Below are 13,529 nucleotides of genomic sequence, written 5' to 3'. Positions count from 1 at the left end.
AGGTCGGGAGCAGCTAGAAGCTCGAGCTGTTTTGTGCCCCTGGAACTGAAAGGAACAGGGGTGCCGGAAATGCACTGGGGTTTCGAGCCACCTTTGCACTAAGGCACTTTAGCACTTCAACCCTTCCTGTCTGCACCCACTTCCTTTGCCCTGGCCTTTTGGCTAAGGCAAGGATCATTTTTTTAACCCCCCCCGGCCTTCTATTTATTTATTGCCCACGCACGTGTTTTGCACTCTTACACAACACTAGCACTTTTTTATGTTTTGTAGTGTATCACTGTCACGGTTTTTTGTTTGGGGTTTAGGTGAGACCCTTATGGGCCACCCTCTCCCCTAGTTGCCGAGGCCCTCTCCTTTTGGGGAGGGCCAAAGGCTGTTTACGATCCCCAATGGGAAGCTTCGGCCAACCTTGGGGATACACGAGGGTCCCTCTGCGCTTCGGCAAGGAGGGACCCACAGTCCCTTTTTCCCCTCAGTAGGCCTTTCAGCTCTGAGGGGTAGGGGAGTAACGGGGCCCTTCCCCTTTCGGAGAGTGTCCAAGAACCTATGCCCACAGCACGTTTGGTCACAGACACTGGGTGAAGAAGCACCGCACCTCGGGCTATAATAAAAAAAAATAAAAAAAATCTGTTCTCATCAGTTTAATATCTGATACGCCCCCTATCTGGGGGCCATATATTAAATGGATTTTTAGAACAGGGAGATGGAAGAAGAGCTTGCTCTGTCCACTCCGCATTGACCAGGTATTGCAGTACCTCCGGGACGGGTGCACCATTCCTATTCTGTATTCCAAAAATAGACTACTGACGACTTCTTTGCTTTTTTCTAGGAGTTGCAAAGTTCTTGCAGCATAGCATTGCGAAACTCCTGGATTTGGGGGGGGGATGATTTTGCAAGCAGGCTTACACTGTTGCAAAATTGTATTCAAGCGTTGCTGTTCTTTGCAGAATGCTTCAATGGATGAATAAAATTATTAAAAGCACATGAAAACTACAGTGTGGGGTCTTGTTTTGCGTCTACTTCTTGTCTCCATTGAATTCCCTCCTTCTACACAAGGCAAATTTAAACGCTGGTGGGCCATGTGGATGTGAGGCCTACGTAGGCCTAATTCCTGAATGCTAAGTGCGAGCGAACAAGCATTCTCACTTTGAAATCAATTCCTAAATTCCTAACTTACTATTATTATTATCATCATCATCATCCTGCAGCTTGGCTTTTCGACCCTTTTTTGTTTGGAAAGAAATATATATATTAAAAAAAAAATTGTGGCGGTGTCCACGCTGGCTGGCTGCAGGAGGTGTGAATAGTTGCTGTAGACGCACTAAAGGCACAAGCTCTGCAGTATCTATATGCTGCATCGATCTCCTGGTGTGTGTCTCCCTCAAGTGGATGTCAGTATGCAAGCCAAGGAAATGCAGTCCGTACAGCCAAGCACATTGTGACATCACGTGTGTCGCATCATGATGACATCATAGAGTGTGCATCATGATGACATCACAGAGCCCTCACACTGTAGTGGAAAAATTGAAATCTGCCAGGATGAACGGGTTGGTTGAAACAATCCAGATTTTAGAGACAGGTTCAAGGCAGCCAGGGAACCTTCCATTGCAGAATGAATGTCCCACTGCTTAAGTGATGAAGTGCATAGCATTGTGTAAGTGTGATAAGCACAGAGCCAGGGACAGACAGACAGACAGACAGACAGACGTCTGGTGGGTGTGGTTGTCTGAGGCGGACCAAATGCAAATGCTTGTGCATCAGCTAGCCAGTCAGCAAGACAGGAGAGAAAAGTCACGATGCAGGAGTGAGTGATGGAATGTGGTTGCGCGCGCCTGGGTGCCTGCCTGCTTGTCAGTCTGGATTTCTCCTTCTTCTTTGCTGGGGTCGCCGCCGCCGCCAAAAGTCAAGTCAATCTGCAGATAGTATAGAGTAAGCGTGTGGGGGGGGGGGGAGGGTGATTCTCCATGATGGATTGTAGATCTTGTTTCGGCTGCGCAGCTCTCTTGGCCCATATTCGGGTTATCGCTTCTCGGCCTTTTGGCTAAGATCAAGTGCACTTGTGTACTTGATCTGACCGTGAGAAGTGGATCGTCGCTTGCTGGGGTCCCAGGGACTGCCAGAATGGCTGGTATGAAGAATACCTTACGCTTTCAGGTGGATAGATCAGTTGGAGGACAGCAGAGAACGCTCATGCACTTATAGCACAAGATTCTCGTACCGCTGGCGCAGGTGACAAAGGATGACGTATAATGTATCCAGGAATTCCCCATGGCTGGGACTTTTGACATCACCTTCCATTACCCAGAAGCCTGCCTGACTGTCTGAGAGGGTAAGAGCCCATTTAAATGAGCCACTTTTACAGGGGATTACACTGCTGCCCTTATTCATGGGGTCTGAACGCCCACTGACAGTACATATGTACGACCCCTTTGTGGAGCCCGACCAAATCAAGGCGTTCCTGACACGTTATTGCTCGTCGGTTCGTGGTGGGGTGCGCCTACAGAACTATGTCGGCATTTTCATTGGGAAAACGAAGTTCTGGGTGAGGCTGCGCCTGGATCCTGGGGGGATTGGTGGGGTGATGCATCCGCCTGCCAATTTATCTATAGGGGGAGTGAGGGGGTATCTGTTTTATCCTGAACAGCCCTATTATTGCCGCAACTGTTTCCAATTTGGTCACACTAAAGACACATGCATGCGGGGTAAATGTTGCAGGAATTGCGGCATGCCTAACCATGAGGCTGCTACATGTCCCCAGCGTAAGAAGTGTGATTTATGTGAGATCGCCTTATGCGGAATTGTACGCGCTTTATGGACACCCCCCCCATCTGCTGCTAGTGTGCTACAAAAGCTGTCTGCCCAGCCTGTGTCATCTGATGTGAATGTTGGTGCTTCCACTGTAATACCTACTGTACTGGCCAGCACTCCGGCTGGGGTGTCTGGCACAGCGTCGGTTATTATGGCCGCCAAACCCGCTGTTTTACCTGACACTGCTGGGGCGCTTTGCGCCAAAACTGTTTCAAATGATGTGACGGAGCCCGCCCTGCCTATCACTGCGGAGGAGAAGGGAGGCGCGGCTTGCGCTGCTGTGAGCGCTGCTGCTGCCGCCGGGAGGAGGGACAGAGCGGAGGAGAGAGGAGGTGCGGCTCTCGCCGCTGACGGCGCCGCTGCTGCTACCGCCAGGAGGCGGGTACAAGAGGAGGAGAAAGCCGCTGCTGCTACCGCCGGGGGGAGCACTCTGGAGAGCGAGTCACCTCAAAGCCCCGCCGCAGCTCAGCGGTTCCGTAGTGATCAATGAATTCCCTTCTCCTGTCAGCCCAGCTGTCAGTTCTACAAATGCTGGGTCCCGTCGCTGTGAATGGACTGAGTCCTCTGACGCCGATTCAGAGGGCTCAGTGGAATGGGATACCGTGTCTGGTGGTGGGGGCAGCCCTGTAGCCACCCGCTGTCAGTCGGCTGCAGAGTCGGAGGATTTCACACTGGTGCGCCCTAAAAGAGGACTTTCTGCTGCTGTGTCTGCCAAGCGCTCTAGGCTCCAAGGTACTGTGGCCCCTGTTCCTACTACCAACAGGTATGATGGTTTGCTGCTGGATGATGGGGAGATGGAGGTCACTGGTGCCCCTGCTGCTGTGTGTGCTCCGGAGGGGGTGCACGGAGCCAGTGTGTCCTCACCTACACATGTGTCTCCTCACCTACACCTGTGTCTCCTCACCTACACCTGTGTCTGCTGCAGGGGATCTGCAAGAGGGCTCTCCTGTGGTCCCTTACTTGGAAGCTGAGGACGTCTAGTCCTTCCTGGATACGTGTTCTGGCACTTGAGTCTGCAAATTGTATATTATGTATGTTATGCTAATGCTGTCTCTCCTATTCTTCTGTTAATCTATCCTGGCTCAGTCTCTTTCGGTAGAGTCCCTGAATGTGCGGGGACTTAAATCTAGGGCCAGGAGATAGGCTATTTATAACGACCTTCTGAGTCATGGGGGACGACGACATATTTTGCTTACAAGAATGCGGTATTGTTGAGGCTCCTGATGCTGCTGATTGGCCGTCTGGTGCTACCATATGGTCCGGTTCTCGCAAGAATAGGAATGATGGTGTGGGGGTTCTTGCTAGGGGGCGGGATGTCTCTTTTCAGTCCTATACGGTTATTGAACCAGGGCGTTGTGTGATGGTGCATGTTGTGTGTCGTGGGTTTCAGTTTCGTCTTATAAATGTGTATGCTCCGGCTGATAAGGAATTGTTTGATAGGATTGTGTTTTACTTACCTGGTAGGTTACCTGTTATGTTAGTGGGTGATTTTAATTGTGTGACTGAATGTGTTGATAGGCAGAGTGCGAGTGTGGGTCGTGTGGATGTGACGGGTAAGATGCTTAAGCGGATGATTGTGGATTATTCACTTGTGGATGTGGCGCATGTGAGTTGTGTGAACGGTCCTCAATCCACTTATCATGCGGACAGGGGACATATTTCTTCTCGTTTGGACTATGTTTTTTTAGTTAAGGAGTTGAAATATATTTCTTTTGATCAGCGGCGTGTGGTGTATTCGGATCATGAATGTTTAGTGTGTAAGATTGAATGTACGCGTGATATGGAGTATGGACGGGGTGTTTGGAAGCTGAATGTGCGTTTGCTTGAGGATGAATATGTGCGTCAATGTTTTTGTGTGCGTTATGCTAAGTGGCGGTTGCGTAAGGCTGAGTTTGCGAATGTGCTTGAGTGGTGGGATTGGTTGAAACGTATGATTGGTGTTTTTTTCTGTGGAATGGGTCGTCGTGTGGCTCGTAAGAAGCGTGAGCAGTATGATTGGGCTTTAAAGCGTTTGACTTTTTTGTATGCTTTGCGTGATATGGGGCAGGATGTGTCGGATGATATTTTGAGTGTCAGACGTGAGGTGAATGAGCGTATGCATGAGAAGAGGTGGCAGTTGTTATACCCAGCGAAAGTGGAACATATGTAGAAGGATGAGAGTTGTAGTCGCTTCTTTTTCAAAAAAGTGTGTAGTGGTAACCGGGATATGGATGGTCTTGTGGATGAGAGTGGTAAGGATGTCTGTTATGTAAATGGTATTATGTTTGAAGTGGAGAAGTTTTATAAGCGTTTGTATGAGTGGAAATCTGTGGATGCCAGTCTGGTTCGTGAGGTTTTGGATGCGGTTTCAGAAAAAGTGCCTGTGAGTGATAGTGAGTTCTTATTGGATGCTGTGTCTGAGAGCGAGGTTGAAGCGGTTGTGAAGAGCATGAGCAAAAATAAGTCGCCTGGTCGTGATGGGTTGCCTGTTGAATTTTATGTGTGTATGTGGGATATTGTGAAAGAAGATTTTGTGGAAGTGATGCGTTTTATGTTTACGACTGATAGTATGACTGCGGAGATGAAAGAGGGTGTTGTTGTTCTCATTCCTAAAAAGGGCGACAGGAAGTTTTTGGCAAATTGGAGACGAATTACGTTGCTGAATGTTGATTACAAGGTGTATGCAAAAGTGTTAGCGTGGCGGATGAAAGATGTGCTTGGTAATGTGATTGGTGAAGAACAAGTGTGTGCTGTGCCTGGGAGACGCGTGACTGATAACCTTATGTTGTTCAGGGATCTGATTGGGGATTGTGTGGGTCGTAAGCAGGGTATGCATGTCATGGATTTGGATTTTGAGAAAGCGTATGATAGGGTGTGTCACGAGTTTATGTTTCGAGTGTTGGTGCGTATGGGGTTTTTGGCAGGTTTTGTACGGAAGATTAGAAGTTTGTATGTAGATGCGTTTAGTCGTTTCCTGGTGAATGGTTTTTTGAGTGAGCATGTGAGGATTGATACGGGTGTACGGCAGGGGTGTCCATTGTTGCCAATTTTGTTTATTTGTGTGTTGGAACCTTTGTTGTGTATGTTGCGTATGGATAAGGTGGTGCGTGGATTGTTGGTGCCTGGTAGTCAAGGAAAATGTGTGAAAGTGCTTGCGTACATGGATGATGTGGTTGTTGTAAGTTCCGACAAAGGCGTCTTTGGATCGAGCGAAGTTGCGTGTTTCCTTTTTTTGTGGTGCGTCTGGTTTTAAAGTTAATTGGGTGAAGTCAAAGATTAAGTGTTTTGGGAATGCGTCTGTGTATGATAGTCAGCTGGAATGTGTGCAGGGGAGTTTGAAAGTTTTAGGTGTGCTTTTTGATGATCGATTGGATGGACGAGAGAGTTGGGATGTAGTTGGGAGGAAAGTTGCAAAAACTTTACATTTTTGGAGTATGCGGAAATTGTCTGTGTTTGGGAAGGTTTTGATTGTGAAGGCAGTGATTTTGCCAATGTTGTTGTATATAGCGAATGTTTTTCCGCCTGGGACTGTGTGTATGAAGAAATTGAATCGGATGTTATTTTTATTTTTTTGGTGTGGCCGTATGGAGAGATTGAAGCGTGAGTATGTAATGAAAGAATGCAGGAATGGAGGTATGGATTTCCCAAATCTAGAATTATTTTTTGGGGTTAATTATGTTGTGCAAGTGTTGCGTCTGTTGAATGGTGGTACAAAAGCGGCATATATGATGAGGTACATGGCGGAATGGATGTTGTGTGGTTTGAAGTGGGGTGTGAGGGAGAATGCTGTGCCTATGGCTTTTAGAGTGTGTAAGTGGTATGCCTTCGTTGAAGTGTTTGTCCGAAAATTTTATTTGATTGATGTTAGTTTGGAGGAATGGAAGGATAAAAAGAAGATTGTGAACCGTTTGAGAGATGTGGAAACTGTGTGTGATTGGGGGGTTAACCTCGCATGTGATTGGTAAGGTTTGGAAGCAGTTGGGTGTGTCTGGTCAGACCAATAAGCAGCGTGAGATTGTATGGATGAAACTACATAGTGTGTTGCCAGTGAGAGTGTTTCAGAAACAGAGAGATTTGGTGAGGTCGGATGAATGTCCGAGGGAGTTTTGTAAGGGACGGGAGAGTGTGATGCATGTGTTCTGGAATTGTAAGTATGCGCAGCGTGTCTGGAAGCGGTTGGGGGGTTTATGTAAGGAGTTAACGGGCCTGCAGGATATGAGTTGGGAGGTTGCTATGTTTGGTTTTGGTGCTTGTGGTAAGGTGAAAGATTGTTGTGGTTGTTTATGGCTTGTGTTTTTGTGGGAGGTGCGAAACATTTATGTCTTCAGAAAGGATGAGATTGTTGTTGTGGATGGTGTGCGTATGGTTTTAGGGAAATTGTACACGGCATATATGTTTGATAAACATCAAGGGGGTAGTGAGGATGCAGAAGGGATGTGGAAGCATAGAAAGTGGAAGGAACTGGTGGATTTGGATTAGGTGTGTGTGTGGAGTTTTGTCTTCATCTTCTTGTTTTCTTTTCCTGAATTGTATTCTGTTTCTTTCATTTTCCATTGTTCTTGCATATAATGTTATGCCTATTTTTGGAAGTTCTTTGTTTATAAATAACCAATTTTTCAATTAGAATAAAAAAATGGCCGCATGATGTATGTAACGCGCTTCTCGCTATGTTGGGTTGGAGCAACTTCAGACTGAGGCCAAAAAAAATAAAATAAACCTGCTCGAGGGAAACACAGGGTGGAGTACCTGTTCTTACACTAGGAGCGTGAGAGGTTCCTAGATGTGGAATGGAGAAACACCTTGTGGAGTACCATGCCGAGGTGTGGCAAGGCCTCTGGTCCAGAGTGGAGAAAAACCAGGCTTAGTATCCGTTATCTTCGTGGGGGTTTGCGAAAGCCCTTACATGGAGTGGAGAATGGTCTGGTCTAGTATCTACTCTCGTACTGGGGGTTGACCCTGGCACAGAGCAGGTATGAAGCTTGGTCTGGCTGAGAGATCGGGAGCAACTAGAAGCTCGAGGTGATATGTGCCCATGGTGCTGGAAGAGCCAGGGGTACCTGAACCTGCACTGGTGATGTCTGCCCACCTATGCACAAGTATGGCACTTTGCACTACTCACTTCCCCTACTTCTGTTGCACCTTTGTCCTTTGCCCTGGCCTTTTGGCTAGGGCAAGGATCATTTTTTTACCCTCCCCCCCCCCCCCCCCGGCCTTTTGGCTGGGGCTTATTTATTTATTTATGCACGTGTTTTGCACCTGTGCAACACACAAGCACTTATTTTGTAGAGTTTTGTCACATATCGGTTTTTTGTTTGGGGTTTAGGTGAGACCCTTATGGGCCACCCTCTCCCCTAGTTGCCAAGGCCCTCTCCTTTTGGGGAGGGCCAAAGGCTGTTTTCGATCCCCAGGGGGAAGCTTCGGCCAACCTTGGGGATACACGAGGGTCCCTCTGCGCTTTGGCAAGGAGGGACCCACAGTCCCTTTTTTTCCTCAGTAGGCCTTTTGGCTCTGAGGGTTAGGGGAGTAACGGGGCCCTTCACCTTTCGGAGAGGGTCCTAGAACCTATGCCCCCAGCACGTTTGGTCACAGACACTGGATGAAGAAGCACCGCACCTCGGGCTTCAAATAAAAATAAAATAAAAAATCTGTTCTTATCAGTTCACGCTGACTGACAGTGCTGACTTGTTTCTTGGACCGACAACTGTCCTTCTCAGGACTAAGCTATATGACTGGGCCGAGAAGCCAGAAGAAACGAAGCCGAGACTGCAAGGAGAAGGACATCGCTTGAAAAGGGAGAACATTTGCATCGCCCCCCAGCTGCAGCAGAGGGTTAGACTTGTTTGCTCTGCCCTCTGGAGAAGATACCCTCCTCCGCCAGCAAGACTGCGTGGAAAAAAAGGCCTTCGCCGGAGAAAGCACTGCATCGCTCCCTAGCTGCACTGGAGGGTTAGACTTGTTTGCTCTGCCCTCTGAAGCGACCGGCCGTCTCTCCTCATCTCGACGACAACGCTGACACTTCGCCCTGCCCCCTGCGCCAAGGAAGCAGAGAGGATGGCCACCGCTGTTCTAGCCGCCACTGTTCCAGCCCCTGCTGCTCCAGCTTCCGCCTCCGCTCTGGCCCCCCTCGCCAGGAAGAAGCAGGCGAAGACGGTGAAGAACACCGCCAAAGGTCCTACCGGATCGGCCGCATCCAGCGCCACCACCCCTGTAGCGACATCGCCAGCGGTGCCCACCCAGGTGAGCTCCACGGACAAACTGTCCCTGGAGCCCTGGATGAGGCATACCATGGTAATGAAGCTGAAGGAGGTGGATGGACGGATGCCGGACATGACGGTTGAGACTTTTGGGAAGATGATCCTTGACCAAGGCTTCTCTATGTCTGAAACCCTCAGCGTCCAGAACTACTTGAAGGGGATCTTCTATATCACCTTTGCCTCCATTACCATCTGCATGAGGTACTGGGAAGCGGTGAAACCCGTATCCCCTTTCTCTCGCTTTGTGGGCAATTGCCCAATTCAAAGAGAGGAAAGGCGGGTGACGGTTTCAATGCGCAACCCACACACGCCCATCAGAGACATCGTCACATTTCTCAGCCGTTTCTGCTCCATCAAGAAAGACCCCACAAGGGTTCTGGACGGGAATGGATTCTGGACCGGAAAGTGGGTGGTGATCGTAACCCTGCAAAAGGACACCTCGTGCCCAGAAGGAGTCAAGCACCTCCCACAGTGCTTCTCCCTGGGGGGATCCCAAGGACTTCTACACTACGCCGACCAGCCACGCAACTGCAGGAAGTGTGGCGGGAAGGACCACGTGATGAAGGACTGCAAGGTCCCGACTTGCAAGAATTGCCACATAGCCAGCCATGAGACAAAAGACTGCCCCATGAGGAAAACCTGCAACCTGTGTGGTAAGGTGGACCACGTCTACAGGGACTGCCCCAATAGGGCGAGAACCTACTCAGCGATGGTGACCGGACGTGACTCCCTTGCCAAGCGGCCGCCCTCGGCAGCAGCAGCACAGAAGAAACAGCAGCCTCAGGAGGGTAAGAAACCTTCCACCTCCACCTCCCATCCCACCCCCTGTGACAGAAACCTCCATCCCTGCATCTGTCACAACCCCTCCTACCTCTCCCTCCCGCCCCCACCTCACTGTCTCTCCCACCTCCTCCACCACTGTCCTCGACCTCTCCTCTCTGGAAGAGTTTCCCCTTCCTGAACCCGCTGCAGGTACAGAAAAGATGAGGAATTGTAAGAGGAAGGTTCTCGACAGCCCAGCTGCGGACCCTGAATCTTCCAAGAAACTGGTGGTCGAGCTGATCTAGGATCTGGAAGAAGAAATGGAGGCGTTGACGAAAGCAATTAGCGAGGAGGAGGAGCTCGATGCCAACGCCGCCAACATACTCGACCAGATACTAGGAGATAACTCGGACCCGGAACCCGATGTCGAGGGAGCCCCGTCCGACGGAGTGGTAACGTTAATGTTGAATTGTAACTGTTGCCTAGCCTCTCTTTTTTTCCCCAACTAAAGGCGTCTTTTTCTATTTTCACCATTAATGTGAGGAGTATTAAGGATAAGCTGAGGAGACAATCTGTGTTTACTTTCTTAGAAAGTCAGAAATGTGATGTGTATATGTTGCAGGAATGCTCTCTTCCCTTTCTCCAAGTCCTACAAACATCTGGGCAGGCAGTGGTCTCACGGCGCCTCCTATTGGTCCGGTGGGGGTGAATAAGTCTGCGGGTGTCTCCATACTTATTAGGGGGAGCCTCTTCACGCTGGATTCTGTTCAGGAGCTTGTCTGCGGCAGATTGCTTGTTGTAAATGGCTCCTGGGCAGGTGAGCCTGTTAGGCTAATCTGCGTGTACACACCCCCTGGCAAGAATGAGCGTTTGGAGCTTTTCCAGACCCTGCGACTGCAGCTTGCAACCACTAGGGCGGTAGTGATGGCAGGAGACTTCAACTGCACCATGGAGGAGGATGGATGCAGCACCGGCATCTCTACTAAGCTGGATGTGACGTCTCAACTGCTTATAGAAATGGTGACCGAAGCATCATTGCGGGACGCTATGGGCTCCATGGGGGCCGGCTTCGTGAATTACACGTGGAGCCGCCCCGATGGCTCTGTGCGTTCCCGCATTGACTTTGTGTTTACCTCTAGAGCAATGAAGCAGACTAGGCATACGATGGTCCCCTGCTTCTTCTCAGACCACAGGGCTACTCTCTTCCAAGGAGTCCTGGGCAGTGGTTTCTCACCTGGCCCAGGCTCCTGGAAGTTGAATTGTGCCCTACTGGAAAGAGAGGATGTGCTGGCGGAGCTGAAGGATGCCTACATCACATGGAAAAATGACAAATGTTATTTTGACTGTATGAGTGACTGGTGGGAATATGTTAAGGCTAACATTCGCAGTTTCTTTCAGGTGAAAGGCAGACAACAGGCGTGCGACCGAAAGATGAACTTCAGGAAACTGCAAAGACTACTGCAGTCCCTGCTGGACCTCCAATGGTGCGGCTGGGACGTGAGAGACGAGCTGAAAAATTGGAGGCCCATCTCTCTCTTAAAACGTGGACTACAAGATCCTCACCAAGGTGCTCGCCAACAGGCTGAAGGCTGTCATCGGACAGATCATTCACCCGGACCAGACCTGCGGCATCCCCGGCCGCAGGATTGCAGACAGCCTTGCTCTCCTCAGAGACACGGTCCACTACATCAAGGACCGGAACGTCCACGCAGCCCTGGTCAGCCTTGATCAGTAGAAGGCCTTTGATTATGTCTCACATGAGTTGATGGGCAGGGTACTGCATAAATTTGGCCTCGGTAAAATGTTTTGTACGTATGTTAACCTGATGTACCTTGACATCCACAGCTCGGTGCTGGTGAATGGCTGGAAGACTGACCCCTTTTCCATTCTGTCTGGGGTCAGACAAGGCTGCCCTCTTTCACCTCTTTTTGTTTGTGTTATAGAGCTTATGGCTGTATGCATCAGACAGAATCCAGAGATCAGAGGGATCAACCGCACCGGGTCGTGACCGACGAGAGGCCAAGTGTTCGCTGTACATGGACGACGTCACTGTCTTCTGCGCAGATCAGCATTCGGTGACAGCACTCGTCCAGACCTGCGAGAACTTCAGCCGAGCTTCAGGGGCTAAAGTCAACTGCGGGAAGTCAGAGGCTATGCTCTTCGGAAAGTGGCCCCTGTCATCCTCTGCACCATTTCCTTTTGCCATCAAGCCCGACTTCATTAAGATCCTGGGAGTCTGGTTCGGCTGCTAGAGTGCAGCCCTGAAATGCTGGGACGAGAGACTGGCGACTGTTCGCCAAAAGATTGGATTGTGGAGCCTCAGAGAATTTACCATCGAGGGGAAATCACTTGTGCTGCGCAACGAGATTCTTCCCGTTCTACAGTACACCGCGCAGGCCTGGCCACCACTGGTCGCGGTCTGCAGGGCCATCACAAGGGCAGCGTTTCACTTCATCTGGGGCTCCAAGATGGACAGAGTAAAGCGATCAGTTATGTACAAGGAGCCCCTCAAAGGTGGAAAGGGTATTCCAGATATCCCCACCATGCTGCGGGCCTTCTTTGTGTGTAACTGCATCCGCCGGACATTGTGTGAAAATTTGAAAGACTCTGCAGGAAACTCCATGTCCCGTTTCTTCCTTCTGCCTCTTTGGAGGAACCTCAGCAGGGACAAATGGGACAGCTCCATCCCTGACAACTGGACCACTACCTGGTTCTACCTGGACGTGTCCAAGTTCGTGAGGGAACACCAACTGGAGGGAGTTAAACCTTACTTGTGGAAACCAAAGACATTCTACAAGCTCATCAGAGCCAAAAGACATGTTGTAGCCGATTCCAGGGCTCCCTTCAGCGACTGCCAAATAGGTCTGGGAGAATGTGGCCTCCAAAACGCTCACAAACAGACACAAAGACCTGTCGTGGATTGTCATTCAAGGAGGTTTGCCCCTCAGGTCATTCATGCACTCCCGGAACCTGTGCAGGTACAGACATTGCCCCAGGTGCTCATACATGAGAAGACATCTATGCACCTGTTCTGGGACTGTGCCTGTGCTCAGTTGTTGTTGGATGCCCTGGAAAACTAACTGAAAAACTGTGTGCTAAGGAACCGTCTCACGTACCATTCGGTACTCTACGGATTATTCCCTGGCACCCACACTGTTGGGGCAATCCAGGAAGCCTTGCGCCTTATAAACTGTGTTAAGGACGCTTTGTGGCTCTCCAGGAACTGCCTCATATTGCGGATGGAGAGGATGTCCATCCAGGACTGTTGCAGGCTTGTTCACAGCCTGCTAAGAGACTATTCCATTATGGACAGCCCTGAGGAAGAAGAGGACTAAACCCCCCTTCTTCTGCCCCTCTCCCCTTGTTTGAACTGATTAATGAGACTTTGGGACCGTGGCCCCTTCCCCTCCACTCACAATGTCTGTTGTTTTGTTGATGTCTTTATATTTATTGCCCCTCCCCTTATATGAGTCTGTCTTTCAATAAAGCTTCGGGCATGTGATTCACCCTCCTACCCTCCACACCCATAGCCTTATTAACTGTTGTATTATTGTATAGTTTAAATGCATAGTGCAGTCTGAGAACTATAGTGTAGGCTGGCCTGTGCCGTAGTTCTTCGACTGCACTATACCATCTGCATTTGTACTGTGTTTTGGCTGTGCTTCGACACAGTACTTATGTTTGTCATGTATATGTATGTTTTTTGCTACTTTATGTCAAATAAAC

The 13,529-nt window shown here is 49.7% G+C and overlaps 1 pseudogene; it reads left to right on the top strand.

Annotated features, from left to right (window-relative positions):
- Window positions 1-601: 601 nt before the first annotated feature.
- Window positions 602-777, top strand: LOC134899781 (U2 spliceosomal RNA; annotated as a pseudogene).
- Window positions 778-13,529: the final 12,752 nt, after the last annotated feature.

This window comes from Pseudophryne corroboree, chromosome 3 (assembly GCF_028390025.1).
Source record: "Pseudophryne corroboree isolate aPseCor3 chromosome 3, aPseCor3.hap2, whole genome shotgun sequence".
Taxonomy (NCBI): Eukaryota; Metazoa; Chordata; class Amphibia; order Anura; family Myobatrachidae; genus Pseudophryne; species Pseudophryne corroboree.
Note: the sequence above shows the minus strand (reverse complement) of the source record. Positions and strands in the feature narration are given on the sequence as shown.